The following is a 14,803-nucleotide window of genomic DNA, read 5'->3' as shown; positions in this document are numbered from 1 at the left end:
AGCATCTGAGATTCTTTCTTCTATCTCTTGTATTCTGTTGTTGATATTAGCATCTCTGTCCCCTGATTTCTTCCCAAGGCTTTCTATCTCCAAAGTTGTTTCCCTTTGAGTTTTCTTAGTTGTTTCTACTTCTGATTTTAGATCCTGGATGGTTTTGCTTAGCTCCTTCACTTGCTTGTTTGTACTTTCCTCTAATTCTTTAAGAGATTTTTGTGTTTTCTCTTTCATGTCCTCAGCCTGTTGACCAAAGTTCTCCTGTATTTCTTTAAGTGTTTTTTGCATTTCCTCATTGTTGGCTTTTGTATTCTCCTGGATTTCTTTCAATGATTTTTGTGTTTCCCTTGCAAGGGCTTCTAACTTTTGATCCATTTTCTCTTGCATTTCTTTAAGTATGTCCTTCATGTGTTCCTGTACCAGCATCATGACCAGTGATTTTAAATCCAAATCTTGTTTTACTGGTTTGATGGGGTATCCAGGACATGCTGGTAGAGGAGAATTGGGTTCAGATGTTGCCATATTGCCTTGATTTCTGTTAGTGACGTTCCTGCGTTTGCCTTTTGCCATCTAGTTCTCACTGGTGTTACTTGGTCTTGTCAGTGCTGGACTCACTAGTGCAAGCTGCCCCTTCCCAGTTGGCCTCTGGTTCACAGCTTACCCCCTGCACTACCTGTAGACAGGGTGCTGCTGCCCAGGCTGTTCAGATCCCTAAGCAGGCACCCGAAGGCTCCCGCTGAGGCCCGCTGGATTCACTGGAGCACAGGGACTTCTCCCAACTGGCTGCCCGGAAGCCCCTCTAGCCTCTCACAGGACCTGGAGATGTGGTGGCGCCACCTAGGCTGATCTGGATCCGGAAGCGGAGAGAGTTGAGCTGAGGGCTCCCGCCTGAGGCCTTGCCCCAGATTGTGTCTGTGGACCAGATGGAGCCCGTGTGCACCCCCAGGGAGGGCCGATGGTGTATGTTGCTGTGACCTCCCCTGTGTTCAGCTCACTTCGCTGGGCAGCCGATCCCCCAACCGGGCTGGCGCACACAAGGTTAGCCTGGCCACCCAGGCCCTGAGTCTAGGCAAAAGCCTGGGAGGCCAAGGTCTGAGCAAAGTTCCCCTAGGGCTATGACTGTTAATTGGGTCTGCCAGGTGACCAGGATGGCGGGCGTGCTCGCCCGCGCTCCCTGAAAGCGCCGGGAGAGTCTGCTGTGCTAACAACCTCCTGGGCAGGTTGACTCACAGATGGCCCACCAAGCCGCCCAGTTCTTGGGGTCAGTCCTGGGCCTTTTGGGGCCTAGACTCCCGCTTTGTTAGCCTCAGGCTAAGCCCGTTACGGCTCTGCCCGCCAGAGCTCTCTGTTGTCCTGCAGGCAAAATGGCGGTGCGCGCGCAGGCCTGGACAAAAAACCTCCTGGCTGGGTTGGCGCCCCGATGGCCCCTCGAACAGCCCAGGGCCTGGGTGTAGGCCAACGCCCGTCAGGCTCAGACCCCGCGGTGTTGGCCTCGGATTATGTTTGTGTACCTCAGTCTGTCCGATGTCACTGGAAACCAAGATGGATGTGAGCCTCTCCTGACTGGTGGGAGGCCGAGTTCTGAAGTGGCTTCTGAGCAGTGAAAGGCATGGCAAAACCGCAGCTGTTTTCAGCCCGGTTGGTCAGCGAAGGTCAGTGGTCGTGGGCGCAGGGCCTAACTGGACCCTGTGTCTCCTTGGTTTCACTGCTGATGGCCCTTCAGCTGGACCAGCCACTGCTGTACTGCCACTGCCCCATATCTTTATCTTAAGTACCATTATCTATATCTGTACCACCTGGGGGGGTGGTCTTTGGTATTTGAAGACATTTATAAGTATCAACAGAAATATCCACGCTTTATACATATATCAAGTGGATTCCTCAGCACCTCCTCATACAGAGTGAAGTACTTTGTTCCAGTACACACACACACACACACACACACACACACACTCACACAAAATGCCCTGTGAGAGAGATTGCAGAAAGAAGGTGAACTAAAATTGACTCTCAGTTCCAATGTGCAGGTATGTCTTTGATTATTTAACAGAAAATGGGAATGCTGAACTTGTATAGAGAACACTGTCTATTAAATTGCAGCATGGGATAGTATGGATGGAACAGGTATAGGAATAAATAGAGCCATTTATGAGATTGCATCATCATTTATTTTTATTGTATTATTTTGTTTTTCAGTTTCATTAATTACTCTTTCTTTGCAGATGTGTGAGCACATGTGTAAATGGGTGTACCTGCATGTGTTCATACATGTTCTTGCAGGCTAGAGGTTGATTTTTATATCTTTTTTCATTTCCTCCACCTTACATTTTATAAAATATATTTATTTTTATTTTACAGTTTTGAGTACTTTCCTTGCATTTGTGTGTCCTGTATGCATGTGTGCTGCCCATGGATATGAAAGAAGCATATCAGATCTCTTGAAATTCTAGTTTTGGACAATATACATTGCCATGTGTTTGATGGGAACTGCCTTAGTCAGGGTTTCTATTCCTGCACAAACATCATGACCAAGAAGCAAGTTGAGGAGGAAAGGGTTTATTGAGCTTACACTTCCACAATGCAGTTCATCACTAAAGTAAGTCAGGACTGGAACTCAAGCAGGTCAGGAAGCAGGAGCTGATGCAGAGGCCATGGAAGGATGTTTCTTACTGGCTTGCTTCCCCCTGGCTTGCTCAGACTGCTCTCTTATAGAACCCAAGAACACCAGCCCAAAGGTACCACCTACAAGGGGCCCTCCCCACCTGATCACTAATTGAGAAAATGCACTACAGCTGCATCTCATGGAGGCACTTCCCCAACTGAAGCTTTGTCTGTGATAACTCCAGCCTGGGTCAAGTTGATACACAAAACTAGCCAGTACAATTGACCCCTTGTCAACTTGACACACAAATACATCATCACAATTAAGCCTCAACCCTTACTTTCTTATTCATCCCCAAGATCTAAATTACTTTAAAAGTCCCACAGTCTTTATATATTAAAACTTCATTCACCTTAAAATGTCCAATATCTTTAAAATTCAAAGTCTTTTAAAAATTCAAAGTCTTTTAACTGCGGGCTCCACTAAAATACTTTCTTCCTTCAAGAAGGAAACATATCAGGGCACAGTCACAACCAAAAACAAAACTCAAACTCCAATGTTTCAATGTCTGGGATCCATCTCACAATCTTCTGGGCTCCTACAAGGGCATGGGTCACTTCTCCAGCTCTGCCCTTTGTACCACACAGTTTGTCTTCTAGGCTCCAGCAGCCTGTAGTCCACTACCGCTGCTGTTCTTGGTGGTCATCTCATGGCACTGGCATTTCCAAAACACTGCTGACTTCTACTGTAATTAGGCTTCACCAATAGCCTCTCATAGGCTCTCTTCATGGTGACAAGCCTCTGCTCCTATGCATGACCACTTCAAGTCCTGGGACATCAATTGCAACTGAGGCTGCACCTTCACCAATGGCCTTCTGTGGCCTCTCACTGTGCCAAGAGCCTCAGCTGCTCTTCATGACCCTTTCATGTCTTCAAAACCAGGACCATCTGGGTGACTCTTACACAGTACCAAGTCCAGCCACAGCACAAAATACAACTGTGACTATCTCTGGAACACACTCTCTGTGCTCTCAGAAAACACTTCAAAGAAGATTTCATCTCAGTGATGCTGGTCTCTTCTTAATCACCGCTAATTTCTTAGCTCCAGCTAACCAGCATCAATAGTCCCAGTAACACAAATGTTTGCTTTAGTGGTTCTGGTATCTTGTTACTCACAGCTGATTCTTCAGCCCCAGCTAACCAAAACCACAGAATCTTCAAAATCAAAACATGGCCACTGTAAGAGTCTTTAATCTTCCCTCTGAAATTTCACAAGCCAGGCCTCAATCTTTTGCACTGTTCTTAACATTGTCTTCCAAGCTCCTACAGAACTTTCAACTGAGCTCTTAATATTCTAATGGCTTTTCTAGCTCAAAGTTCCAAAGTCCTTCCACAGTCCTCCCCAAAACATGGTCAGGTTGTCACAGGAATACCCCACTCCTGGTACCAGTTTATCTTAGTCAGGGTTTCTATTTCTTCAAAAACATCATGACCAAGAAGCAAGTTGGGGAGGAAAGGGTTGATTCTGCTTACACTTCCACACAGCTGTTCATCACCAAGGAAGTCAGGACTGGAACTCAAGCAGGTCAGGAAGCAGGAGCTGATGAAGATGCCATGGAGGGATGCTTTTTACTGGCTTGCTTCCCCAGGCTTGCTCAGCCTCCTCTCTTATAGAACCCAAGAACACCAGCCCAAAGGTGGTACCACCCACAAGGGGCCCTCCTCACCTGATCACTAATTGAGAAAATGCCCCACAGCTGGATCTCATGGAGGCAATTCCCCAACTGAAGCTCCTTTCTCTGTGATAACTCCAGCCTGGGTCAAGTTGACACACAAAACTAGCCAGTACAGCTCAAATAAACTGGAAAGTTATTACCTGATTTAGAATGAGGGCAAGTGTTCAATCAAGGGATTTTGTACATGTCCAACATGTTGGTGACAGAAACAGGTTAACAGAAACATTGAACCAACTGATGTCTGCAGTCCTCACAGGATATTCTGGACCATCATTGAGACTTAGTACAGCTGTAGAGGAATGCAGAGTACTGCAAATCTGGTACTTAACCCATGGGCTTGAGTTGGTAGATGGTTAGGGGTGCTGCCAGAGACAAGTATAGCAGAAATGAATTCCCTATGTGTTCCATTCAGTAGAGAAAATAAATTGTAGATTGTATTAATTACCTTACATCTCATGAAATGACAATATTCCCATCTAGCAAACACACACACACACACACACACATACACACACACACCAGTCTAGAATTATTACATGGAAATAAGTAGAGATACTTAAGCAATTCTAAATCACTATCTATGGACAGCCTATTGAAGGGTTTCATCTAGCCATAAAAAGCTCTTACTCACTAGACAGGGCTGGAGCTAAACAGTGAAGGTATGACAATCTATCAGAGTTTCTGTACCATTTACTGTACTGCAGGAGTCTTCATTGTGGAGGTCTTACTTCATAACCCAGGCTAACTGTTAACTAGATATCCTCCTGCTGCAGCCTGCAGATCAGCTTGCATTTTAATTTTCTTGCTTGATTTTTAGATTTATTCATGTTGTTTTAAGTGATGAGTGTTTTGCTTGCAATGTACTTAAATTTACTACATATATGTAGTGCCTGCATGGGCCAAAGGAGGAGGTCCAATTTCCTGGAAGTAGAGTTATGCACTATTGTCAACCACTGTGTGGATGCTGAGATAAGACCTGGGTGCTCTGCAAGAGAGATCAATGCCCTTAAGTACTAAGATGATTGACCAACTCTATGATATACTAATTTTTGATTGGGGCATAGGAATATACTGAGATGATAACCTGAAAATTATGATCTATGATGTTGTCTGGATCTGCTATTAAATTTTTCTGCTCTTCCTTCATCTTTTGTCATCTGTTTCACATGTTCCTAGTAAATCTTTTCCTTCTCCAGCATCATCAGCTCAAACTTCTTCTGCTTGTCTGATAACTCTCAGGTTGCAGTTTCAGCAGATTCTGCCTTCATATGTTCTGCTGAAGAGGAGAAGCAAAGAAGAGCACAATTAATTTTTTTTGTTTGTTTTTTCAAGACAGGATTTCTCTGTATAGCCCTGGTTGTCCTGGATCTCACTCTGTAGACCAGGCTGGCCTCGAACTCAGAAATCCCCCTGCCTCTACCTCCCAGAGTGCTGGGATTACAGGCATGTGCCACCACTGCCCGGCTGGACAATTAAATTTTATGAGTTAATTTTGACTTTTATTTCCTTTAAATTTCTCTTATCTTTGATAAAATTTTCCTGTGGCTACCTTTTTATGGAATAACCAATTAATAACAGATATCTTTGTATGGCAGTCAATAAAAGAACACCATGAATGATGCTTGAGATTCTTCCTCACAACTTAGTATGCCATATGGACCAATATTGCTAAACATGTCAATAGCTCCACCATGTGGAATGTCTTTGCAGCTCTTACCTTCGACCTCTTTTGTGGCCTCTGTGAATGACTGATGTTTTTAGAAGTGATTTGAGAACATCTTCCTTAGGCTCAAAGTACTTTTTCAGTATTGCTTCTGCCTAGTAGTATAGAGTAAGTTGAGGCCAAGCCAATGTGTCTGTTAATTAACACTGATGTTCACTGATTTCAGTCATTAATTGAACTGCTATGTAGCAATCCAAACGGCTTCCCATATTTAATGGACCTAAAACTGATGTAGAGACTGCCCTACTCCCATATTTGATCCTTTCCTAGCCCCATCTTTAATATCTCCTAACTCTTCAAACAAATTGGAACTTTGATGTCTTTTCTTATCTGCTTCACATATCTCATGTAACTAGGAGCTCATCTTGTCCATTTTAGCTTCAAAAACGTAGCATAAGCCTGTTGCTTATCATCCATTGCAGCCAAATCTCACAGTCCTAGACTTAGCTTTGCTTAAAAGACTGCTCCAGACCATTTATCTTGGAGTGTCTGGAACTTGGCCATGTTACTTTGGGAATGAGTCTGTTACTCAAATGCTCAATGATGACTTTATACTTCACTTGATCTTAGCCAAAAGGCCGAGAAGTGATGACTTTATACTTTATCCAAGAGAGTATCAGGCATTTTTCATTGATCTCCAGGTTACTCCATGTCTAGATTGTGATCTCTATATCTAGATAATCTTTAATTAGTCCATTACTGCTCAAAATATCAGATCTCTTGCTACATCTGAAATACACATTCATTTACTTTTATAGACTATTTCTGTTGTTTGGAATATCCATCCCCTATATAGCCACAGGACTTTCTAACATCTTTGAACAATTTGCCATTTTTTTCCCTCATACTCTATCAAAGCAGTAAATGACAGTATCTCTTACAAATCTGGGATATACATGGAACTAAATTCATGTGAAAGGTGTATAAATAGAAAAGTCGTGGTGCATCTTCAAACACTTAAGAAGAGTTAGTGCACCATCCTTTTGTCCTTTTATCCCTCATTTTTGTTTCGGGGTATACAGTTGAAGTAGTGCCTGACTCTCTTGCAGCTATCCTAAAGCATGGATACAGCCTGGAGATCTAGGTCCTGAACTAATATTCTTGTGGAGATGAGAGGAAATTGCTCCTGGGAATAAGTAGGCAATAGAGCCACCACAGAAAGACTGAGTTCTTCTGACCTGACTTATTGACTAGAAGTAAAAGAAGAAATATCAAGTCATTTAAAATAAATGATTATTTGTAGATTACAAAGTCAAACCCAATGTTAAAATCTATTACCAGCATAGAGTAGTCTAGATCTCACAAATGCAGATAATGCTATCTGGAGGAGCACTCAAGGAGTACTGCTCATTGGTTGTGAGTCTTATGCTTCACTATGCCTCATTTTCTGTTTTGATTTATAGACACATTAATAATGATGCATGGTTTGTGTGGTGGTGTGAGTATGAAGAGAATCAGTTTCTGAAACACAGGGAGAACAATCTAAGTGTTAACTGCCATTACCACCACCATTTCTTTTAATCATCTTATCTCTTACAACCCAAGAAACTCTGACAAACAAAGCCAAATAAATCACTTTAGACAATTAGGTGAGCAAATGGTTGAGGGAATGAACAAATTCCACAAACATTTCTAAGAGGCCCAGTTGTGCTTCCAAGGATCAATCTTCTCTCTGTCTGAAAGCTGTCTGTCTGTCTAGATGAATGCAAGGCAAGACCAATTTGCAATAACACCGTTATATCTTCCTAATTCTCACTGCCATCTGGATGAGATTCCTCACCTAGCCCTCAAAATGGTTTCAAGTATACAATTTGCCTGGAGCCCCTTCCCAGGAGCCTGGTTAACTCCTTCTCTAATTCTTGTTTCATCTGAAGGAAGAGGTAGTAACCTCCAGGGTTTTACTTCTTCTTCCATATGTCCAATAATATCCTCCAGCAAATCTCAGCATTGAGCTGATGACGTGTCCAAGTTCTTCTTAACAAAGGCATCTTGTTTAACTACCAGCAGCTTCTAAGTAACACAAAATCACAAGCATAGTTGAGAGGTGAGAGATAACAAATCAGACTACTGGAGAATGTCTAAATAGGGACAGGCTCCGCATCTCATTGTAAATATCTCCCTAAGGAGGGAGGATACTGGCTATCGAAACTGACACTTCACATTTGATTTCCTACAGGCCTTTATCCCTGTTTTCCTGCTTTAGAGACATTCTTAGAACATAGGAATATTGCTTCTCACGATGAAAGAAGGAAATGAAGTATATATTCTCTCAAAGAATGAAATATATATATAATGAAAAACAAATAAATGATCCTTTGTAAATGCACTTGTGCAATTTCCTCAGTGACTGAGAACATGGCTCCCAGAAATTTCTCATCTTTCAATAAGCACTGTAAATACATATTCATCATTGAGTGTCACTATCTAGGAGACTAAGAAAAATACTCATCCCTCAGAGGGGCCCTAAATTCCTTTGTGAAATGATTTTTTGTACTGCACCTACCCCTAATTCTATCTGGAACTTTTGGTTTACAACCTTGTAAGAATTCTTCAGGAAGACCTCAATGGCCTCACTCTCAATTGGCCTGTGCAGGTTCATCAGCTCCTGGAGGATCTCTAAGGGCAAATTGATCTTCTGATTCATCTCTTCTTCATAGTGGATGATAGTGTTTTGCTCTGTAGCTGAGTTCTCTATCTGGGCCAAAGTCAGCACAGCATTCTCCATGAGGGGGAGGCCCACTGCAGATGGCACTGACATGGGTCTGCACCAGGCTCTTTAGACATACAAAAGACAAAGTTGATAAAATGGCTGTCAATTGCTGGAGAGTTTACTTTACAGTTTTTAGAATTTTGTAAGAAAACACAGCAATATAATAGTTTAATGAAAGTAAAGTCTTGATGATATTAAATCTCTCCCCCTTTTTTCTTGTTCATTTGTTTAGCTGTGTTGTTCAGTTTTTGTCAATTTCACATAACTAGAGACACTTGGGAAGAGTAATTACATCAACTGATTATATTCTTCACTTGAGAAATTACCTCTATTAGCAACAACTGTAAGCCAGGCTGTGGTGGCACACACCTTTAATCCCAGCCCTTGGGAGACAGAGGCAGGTGGATTTCTGAGTTCGAGGCCAGCCTGGCCTACAGAGTGAGTTCCAGGATAGCCAGGACTATACAGAGAAAACCTATCTAAAAGAAAAACAAAAATTGATGCAGAAAGGTCCAGCCAACAGTGTGTGGTGTCATGCTGTCATCATTTTGCAGGTAGTCCCAGGCTATATAAGAAAAGTAGACTACTAGGCATGTGAAGCAAAAAGAGATCCTTCAAGGTTTTTTCTCTAGCCTCCTGCATCTTGGTTTGTGCATTGGTTTCCTTGGTGATAGACAGTAACTTGTCAACCAAACAAACCCTTTCATCTCTAAGTGGTTTTGGGTCACAATGTTCATCACAGAAACAGAAAGCAAACTAGGATATTAGCTTCCTTACTCACTGATTCAATCATTCACCAACATCTATTGATCATTTACTATAAATCAGGCAATCCCAGGGAATAAATCATAGAGTTTATAGTGTAACAGATGGAGACAGAAACAAAAACAATAAATAAATTATTTCAAAGTCTCACATATTTACTACCATTTTGGTGTAACAAAATGCCTTTGCCTAAAGTTTAGAGAATACATGTATAGTCTAGTTACTGAGAGACCTTCATATTCCTTCTGCAGTACTTGTTAGCAGAAATCCAAAGGAATTAGGTTATTCATGAAAGTCCCAGTGGAGAGTCTGGAGAGATGAGTCAGTGGTTGGGAGCAGTTAATGTTCTTGCAGAGGACATGAGTTCAGTTCCCAGTGCCCATGTCCAGTGGCCTATAATTTGGTGAAATTAAAGGTTCAGGAAATAAGATCTGTCTAGTCTCAGAAAGCAGCTCATGTCCACCAACACATATGTTGGTGCCTAGACATTCCCACACAAACACTGAACTCAGTCAGAGAGGGATAGTTCATTGAGTATACACCCCAAGGCTGGTTGGCCAGGAACTGAATCATGACACTGAGTTCGAATTCTAAAGGATTTTTAAGTCTAAAACCTAGAAACACCTGTGTCAAGTTTTTTGACCAATCAAGATTTAGGAAAATGGGGAATCCTTCATCATTGTATACTTATCCTGCTCCCATTCGTTGGAGTATTAAATGTGTCAAGGGACTTGCCTTGTCTAATATTCATGTCTTAATTTGTCTACAAGAATGAGACTTGTCTAACATTTATGTCTAATTTGCCAACCATGATGTGTTACCAAATTACAGCTCTATTTTTTGCTAAGTAGAATGGCAGGTACCAGATTGGTTTGGGAACTTAAACTTTACTAGACCACTATTGAAAATGTAAGTCTTATTTCCAATAGTCTCTTATATGGTGCAGGTGTTTCACTTATATTAGGGTCCATCCCAGGGGCAGTTTATGCTGTAAAAGCTTATGAAGATGCAGGAAGGGCCTTCGGATGCTTGGTTCATCTAGAAATTCCACTGGTGGACTGATGCTATCCTTTCCTAGTCCTGTCTGACACTCTTTCCTCATATCTTCTTTCAGGATGCTGGTGACATAAGTCAACAGAAAGAATCCAGCACAGCTCTGTTGGTGGCACGCAATGTTTCTCTTCCCAGCCAGGTTGTTCATCATGTAGGATTTGCCTGTGCAATAGAGTCCCACTATTGCCACCACCAACATAGCCTGGTTGATGGCAGACAGTAACCTCAGAGCCTCCTGGTTGATCACTAGGTGAGCCTCAGTGTTCTCAATGAGTCTCATGGGTTCCAAATTATGGATCCTGAGACCATTCCCAGGGTGTTCTTTTTGTATCTAAGGAGCAGATAAATTGGACTGCAATTTCTAGGCAGTTACATAAAATAAATATTATGTACTAAAATTTTGCTTCTTTGAAATGCGTTCCTTGTATATTTCTAAGAGTTCTGGGAGCTTGTATGGCTGTCTTAGAGATTTGTCTACTACTTCTACTTAAATAACACTAATCTGAAGTTCATAGATGACCAGAAAAGTTATGTACTAGGTTCAAAAGGCTGCATGTACCATTTTCCCATGCTTTTTCCAAACCTGGTACATGACGTTCCCTGAGTGTAGTGACTGACTGGGTTTGCAACAATTTTACAGCACCACTAATGAGGCTGCATACTTTACACCTCCTCTATTTCTTAAGTCAACTATTTATTTGTACCCCTTTCTGCTTCCTGATCTAATCCTACATCCCTGCTTTATCCTCACATCTCTTCAGCTTTTTCTCATCTTCAGTAAATCCTCAATCTTCCTTTATACTCAATTATTTTACAACTTAGTGGAGTCTATTGCAGTTATCTTGTAGAATAACCTTCAATCTGTTCTTTCTTTAACCTTAGCTTGAAATTGTACTGGTATATACATAGCAAGAAGGTTCCAGAACTGATATTCTACAATCATCACTGATCAAATCAGAGGATGCATGATGTGGACATGACTTGCTCTGATAGTATACTTTTGGAAATGGTCTCTTAATTAAGCGGCTACCTGCCAAGAACTGATTAGTGTTTTGTAATCAAAATTATCACTTGAAAAGAAAATAAATACTTAGGAAAAATATCTAGGACTTAATCACCAGGGAAGTACATGTGAACAATGCATTGAGGTTCCATCTCACCCCACTGAGAATATCCTGAATAAAGAAAACAAATAAAAAGGGCTTCCAAGGGTGTGGGAAAGGGATCCTTGTGAGTTGCCAATGGAAATGTAAACTGTGGCCACAGTAGAAAGCAGTATGGAGGTTCCTCAAAAACAATTAGAACATTAGAACTACGAAATGACCAAATAATACTCTCTCTCTCTCTGTGTGTGTGTGTGTTTAACTGTAGATGTATATGGCTAAATGTATATATATATATATATATATATATATATATAATTACTTATTTCATTCCCTGTGCCTTCGTACTTTGAGATCATTTCTTATTTTGTTGCCTGAATTGTTCCCTGTGTTCAATGAGGCTCCTTCAGCTGGATCCTGTGCTTGACTGGCAGTTTTCCATGACATTCCCAGTGCTGTGGTTCTCTCTGCCACTACACAGTCTTCCAGACACAGCTCATACTTTTCCTGTATTGTTCTAGAGTTGAGAATTCCTCCTAAAGGTTTGGTTTCTTTCAATTCACAGTGGTATTAATACCGAAAATATCACATGGAGCATATTTGTCGATTTAAGGTAAAACAGTATGATGGGGAGATGGAATCATGGAAGATGATAAAGTCTTTGAATCCTTGAAGTCACAGCAGCAGCAGCTGCCTTTAGAAAACCCCCATAAAGCTGGCGGATGGTGGCCTTCTATCCAGCACTTAGGCATCTCTGAGTTTGAGGACAGCCTGGTCTACACACGAGGTTCAGCACAGCCAGGGCTATACAGAGAAACACTATCTTGAAAACAAAACAAAAGAAAAAAAGAAAACCTGCATAAAATACAGCAGTCAATATTGCAGCATTGAACTGTGAGAGGCGCAGGACACACCGTGAATAACTGAGGTGATATTGGCAGTTCATGACTGCTGGAGAAGCCAGGGCTGGTTTTCCTGAGTGATGTGCCTGGGTAAGTTACCCAAACTCCACTAGGTGGCCTTATGCTCATGCCTGAATGAGTTCAGGAACTTGACTCAATTAGATAGGAAACTGGGGAGAAGAGAGTGTGAGGGATGGGTAGCAAGAGATGGAAGAAAGAGTAGGGAATAAATACAATCAGAAACACATGACAGATAGGATGTTCTCAAGGAATGAAGAATACACACACACACACACACACACACACACATACACACACACACTCACCCTCCATATGTATATTCAAAACAGTATACACAAAGATTTTGTAGCTCCCTAGATTATTAACTGGAGAACTGTCTCTTTACAAATTCCAAGCAGCCTAATTCATTTAGTTAAACCCCAGCAACAAATTAAGAGATCTTGTCTGAATTCCATTAGACAGTAGAGATGATCTAAAATGTTACCTAGAAAGCAATATGATCCTTAAAACACTTATGCCCTCTGTGTGAACTCTTCTTTACCAGAGTTTAATTTGCCATAGTAGGGACAGGGACATTTAGGGTAAAGGCTGCCTCTGTCAATCAGCTTTGCTTCACTCACATCTGTGTTGGTTTCAGCCTCTTTTTGTTAGGGTAAACAAGCAGTCTGGTAAACCCTTTTCCACCCCTGCCTCTGTCTTAACTGAACTGAAATCCTTTAGAGAAGAAGCAGCTTTTCAGTACCTGACAGCTTTGCTTCAGGGTCTAGCTGCAGAATGCTTGGTTCTCTCTCACAGGCACTTTGACATGGACCCTGTAGTAACCCAGGAAGTTCCAGATTTTCACCAGAGAACTTGTGAGGAGTTAGCTCTTTCATAGAGCACTGTTTAAGACCATGAAAGTAAAACTGAAAAAATTCCCTAACTGGGGTGGGGGTGGAGAGATGACTCAGCCACAACAGTGGGAGTGAGAGGTGTGTTCCTGTGAGGAGGGCCTCAGGGACTTTCTCAGGTGGATATTGATAAATGGTGCAGTTTCTTGTGGGTCTTTAAAAATGCTTACTGAAGAGGGTTCTGTTAGATTTCTTTCCTTTTTGGTTCAGTAGTCTTTGTTTTGTGAAGTTGCCAGTCCCAGTGTATAACACACCCTTGGCAAGAGAATGTGCAATTCATCAGTAGATATGAATCATTTAGAAACCACTTCTCAGTACTGTGAAAGAGTAAAGATGGAAAGAAAAAGGTTAGATTTTGTAGCAACAGTGAGGGAGGAAGGAATGAGAAAGGGGGGAGAAAAGTGAGGGAGGGAGGGAGGAAGAGAGGAAAGGAGGGAAAGGTGGAGGGAGAAAAAATCACTGAAACTGAAAGTGAATATGATTTCCTTTAAAACTGTCAGATGCTGGGAAATCGGCTGGCTTGTTGTTTGTTCATTTGCCTTTTTGACTAGAATAATCTCTATTAAAATTATATATAATCCCCAGACAATTTTAGGGCCACTTGAATATTGTCAGTCTTGTGAAATGTAAGGGTAAATGAAAGGATTTTTTTTTCTTTTTTGGTTTCTAAGGTTTCCAGTCTTCTTTTTGGATATGTTTCTTTAGAAACAAGTGAGTCAGAGTCCTCACCCTAAACTACTGAGTGTAAATAATATCTCTCAGAGGCTGAGGGAAGCCACTGTCCTTTTAAAACTCCAGGAGACAGATTTCTATGAGTCTCTGAACTCAGGCTGGGAATGTCCATGGAGTTGACAAACCACTGACACTGTGGCTGTGAACAGTGCCCAAAACTATGCTTTGAATTTCGGAAGACATCTAATTAATCCTCATGCTGATCTACCCACTGACTAGTACTTAAAGCCTTCCATGGACATAATACAAATCAGACAATAGGCCAGACTCAAAATTCTCTGAGTACAGGTATTGAGCTCTTTCTACAAGCACACATGATACTAGCATGCACTCAAAAGTATACTACAGAAACACTACACCATCTACTGCTATTGTATAAGTTAATGTATCACCAGAAGTGTTTTTTTTTTAAGCCATGGGTTTAATGCCACCATCAAAAACATAATTATACAGAAAGTATCTTTCTCTTTCTGTATTCCATGAGAGTGATGAGCCCTATACTATGACATTTCCTTTGTGTGGTCCTGTTACTCTGAATGCTTAGCTGCAGAGCAGATGCCCTCATCATTGGG

General features: G+C 41.6%; 1 protein-coding gene across 1 annotated transcript in view; it reads right to left on the bottom strand.

Annotated features, from left to right (window-relative positions):
* LOC127682610 (guanylate-binding protein 1-like) overlaps positions 1-14,803 on the bottom strand; it is a 265,092-nt gene that overhangs the window by 225,994 nt on the left and 24,295 nt on the right. The gene's annotated exons all lie outside the window — the stretch shown is intronic.

This window comes from Apodemus sylvaticus, chromosome 4, assembly GCF_947179515.1.
Source record: "Apodemus sylvaticus chromosome 4, mApoSyl1.1, whole genome shotgun sequence".
NCBI lineage: Eukaryota > Metazoa > Chordata > Mammalia > Rodentia > Muridae > Apodemus > Apodemus sylvaticus.
Note: the sequence above shows the minus strand (reverse complement) of the source record. Positions and strands in the feature narration are given on the sequence as shown.